This window comes from Adiantum capillus-veneris, chromosome 28 (assembly GCF_014529385.1).
Source record: "Adiantum capillus-veneris isolate H3 chromosome 28, ASM1452938v2, whole genome shotgun sequence".
Classification (NCBI taxonomy): Eukaryota; Viridiplantae; Streptophyta; class Polypodiopsida; order Polypodiales; family Pteridaceae; genus Adiantum; species Adiantum capillus-veneris.
In genome coordinates, this window is record NC_140958.1 from 122,710,140 (window position 1) to 122,714,137 (window position 3,998).

Consider the following 3,998-nt stretch of genomic DNA (forward strand, 5'->3'; position numbering starts at 1 on the left):
GTTGCACTACTGTAATTCCTGTGATCTTATCATAGCCATCAATGAACAAAGTAGTGAAGTTACCTAGCATGGAGAAATACTCCTTCCTTTCTTCATTGGTTAACTCATTTGAGAGCACTTTTTGTAACTTACTGCATCCTCCAAGGACTGCATACCTGATGATCCCTCTTGGTTTGTCAAGGGTGTTTCAGATTGTGTTAACCTGTTTGGGTCTTTAAGAATGACCCCGATCACTTCGATGCTACTGTCACTTCCGTAGGTGGTGGTCGTCTCTTCTCCTGAGGTGGACGAGTAGTCGTTGGTGGGCTCATCTTTTGAAGCCTCCAAGATCATGTTGCACTGCTTTCCAGTCCTCATGTCGTAGAATATGGACTTCCCTTTAGCGTCCTTCATCTGAATCATCCCGGTGCTCCAGTCTTGTTTAGCTTCCATAGCCATAAGCCAAGGCCTCCCAAGAATGATGGGGTAGCCCTCCCCTTTGTGTGGCATGACGAATATGTCTACCTCCACTTCTGTATTGAATGCTTTTACTTTGACCGCATTTACAATGCCCATGCATTTCACTCTTACATTGTTTTCCATCTTGGCTCGGCAGGGTGCCGGCCTACTTACCTCTAGACCTAGATGGTGCATCATCTTTTCACTCATGACGAAAATTCGTGCTCCACCATCTATGTATACATTTGAGATTCGTTGCCCCTTGATGTGAGCATCCATGGTTGGTAGGATGTTGTCGAGATCCCTTCCAGAGATAGCCCCAACTATCCTGGGCCTTGATTTCTTGGTACTTACCATTTTTGTCCATTGTCTCCTCATCCTTGGTGCAAGGTGGAGTAACTGGGGCCAAGTTATCTTCAAGCCCTGCATTAACACATCCTGAACTAAGTCATAGGGTTTTGCATACTCACCTAGTGAGAAGTCATCGATGTCTATCTTCCGTTGCGGTTTAGCTGCTTGCTTGCTAGACTCGACCTTCCCTGTCATCTTCTCTTCTCTTTGAGATGCTTCTTCTTGCCTGGCACGCTTCACTCCCATAGCATCCACCTCTTCTACCTTCTCTTTCCCTTTGTGCTTCTCTCGAACTGATTCTTCTACCTTCGCCTTCCCTTTAGCCTCCAAGCTAATAACACTCACCGCTTGGTTCACAGCAGGTGGTGGGGGTAGTGGCGGAATGAGAGGTTGGGGTGGTGGTTGCGGTTGTACAGGTGGTCGAAGGATTTGGACCAGTGGGATTGGTCCTGGTTGCCTAGGTGGTGGTGGTCTTGCTCTTGGCGGAGAGATTTGATTCTATCTCCCCCCCTCTATTGAAATCCTGCCTCCTCGGGTGTGGGCAGTAGCACATTCCATGGCCATCTTCCCCACAGTTGTAACAGTGGTACTCTTGGTTCTGCCTTTGTTGTCCTCTTCCTTGTTCTGGATTCCTACCAGGTGCATGCCCTTGCTACACCAGATGCACAGATAAACTCTCTAGTTGGGTGGTGATGCGACTCAGCAGGTCTTGCTGCTCCTCTGATGCCTCCTGCGGTTGGACTCTATGATTGGTTGTTGCAATCACTGGGGTTGGTCAGGCCGAGCTTGTTTCCTCTGACTCGTTTATTCTTGCTTGCATGCGCAGCTTCTTGTCTTTAAGGCGGGCTACTTCGACTGCCAACTCATATGTTGCAGGAAACCTTCCCTTCACCTTCTCTCTAAGCGCGACCATAGACCAGCAATGAAACGGTCCTTCTTTAGGAAATTAGGCGCTCCTTCTCCTTCCTCCAGTGAGGCAACCCATCTCTCCCATCAGTCCAAAAATTTGGACTCGTAGGTGGCATACTCCAGCAGACCTCCCTGCTTTAATTCTGTCAGTAGCTGCCATAGCTTCTCCGAGGTTGTGCCTTCACCAAACCTCTTTACAAAAGCAGCCCTTAACACATCCATGCATTCTTGGTAGCCTGGGGCAATGCATAATACCAGGACTTGGCCTCTACTTTCATCAGTAGAGGAAAAATTCTAAGTCGTGAAGCGTCGTCATCTTTGTTGGAGACGACACAAGCAATGTCGAAATCATCCATAAAGTCGGTGGTGAGATCCTCTCCCTTCTTTCCACTGAACGTGGGGAAAGAAACACTTGCCATGGTAGTGACTCAGGAAATTACAAACCTCTTTTTTTCTTTTTCTTTTTTTACATTAACAACAGTAGCGGCTCATAGCGGCTTTTTACAGGGGTGGTGGGTGGATAGGTGAAAACAGGATAAAGATAGATACATTAAAGGAATGATGGTAATCTAATATGGGGAGAATGATAGGGTTCGGGGAGTTGAGGATTTCTCCTAGTACCGCGGCACCGAATAGGTATACGATCTTCTGTTGTGGTAGAAGGCTTTCCTATCTACATAGATATTCACATGCATATGCTGCAGGAATCTAAACGGGAATGCCGTCGGCCCGTTTTCCATCATGCACAAAGGGTGGAATACTTACTTATACTCTTACCGTGCTAGTGTTGATGAGTCGGCACATCCACAAGAGGTCGTCGCCTTTCATGGGCTCTACCTTTCCCTCATTGCTCAGCACGTACGGGGTGATGGCGACGCGTCTGACCACTCCTAGCCTCTTGGCTAATAGCAATTGCAGGTAATTTCCGTAGTCGGCGTGTTGCATGAATTCTACTCCATTCCAATGCAACTTGTCCCTAGTCCACTGGGTTTCACCCGCGGTAGAGAGCCTCTTCAGGATAAGTTGTACAAGGAGAGGAGGAAGATCCTCCACTCGCTTTCCAAAACAGCGAGAGCAGTAGCCAAACCACTCTTCCCTAGGACAAGGGATTCTTCTTACCACTTCTTCTTCAGGATTGTCGAAGTGGATTCGTAGCACTCGCATGCGTCGTGCAAATCGGTAGGCGACCTTCCGCCGCTTAGCTTTGGATGACTTCCTCTTTGGCAAGCTGGGTACAACCCGGCTTTCTGAGCTTGAAGCACTTGCTTGGCTAGATGCTTCTCCCTTTGGGGTCATGTGTTTCGAGACTGGCTTATCTTCTCCTTACCTTTGGCTCAAGCAGCCCCTTTAGGCCACTTTGGAGTTATAACTTTGACTACAGTTTCTTTAGGGAAAAGAGGCCTCACCGTTTTCTTCCCTTCCTTGATGTGAATGACTTCTTCGTGATGAATGTCGATGTAGACGACTTCAGCCCTCGACTTCAGCCCTTTTGCTGCCTTCGTTGATGACACTCATTGACAGTGTGTCTCGGTTGACAACAGTGATGGCACTTAACCGACCTCCCACCTGATGCTCTCAATTTATGGTTAGAACGAGCAACACGAGATGGAGAATTTACCTCTTGAATGCTGACAACACTGCAGCCTGGCAGTAGCACCTCAATGAAGGCGGCTAGTGCCTCTTTTGTCTCCTCTTCTTCCGTCCTCCAGTTAGATAATTCCTTCAGCCATTCGTCCATGATTGCTAGTGGGCGTCACTTTCAACATTGTAAACTGAAGGGTCTTAGAAAGCCCTCCTCAGTGGGGGCACCAAATGAGGGGAGCAAAGCAAACCCCGAGCCCCGACGGCCTCTAAAACGCCGGGGACCGAATGGCGCCTTGAGCCTCACGGTAAGAGGCACCAACTAGCTTTGAGCGGCTAGACGCAAAACACGATGATATGAACACCGCAAACTTACACACGGAAAGAGAGAGAGAGAGAGAGAGAGAGAGAGAGAGAGAGAGAGAGAGAGAGAGATTTTCAAATGATGAAAACCCTTGGGGGTGTGAGGGAGAATTATTTCTGAAGTATTTACAAATGGCATGCCGTGATAGTAGAGAGGTAGGGAGAGGAGGTGGTGCAAACTGCTTGGTGCGTTCTCTAAGACGACTCAGTGATTGTGAAGCTTTCTACCAAGAGCGTGTCTACGTGTGTGCATCGACCATTGGAGTCGAGAGATGGACGTGGTTCCCTTCGCATGGTGCAATTCCCAAGGCAAACCCAACACACAAGCCCCCTCCCCGTGATGGTGATAGTGTCAA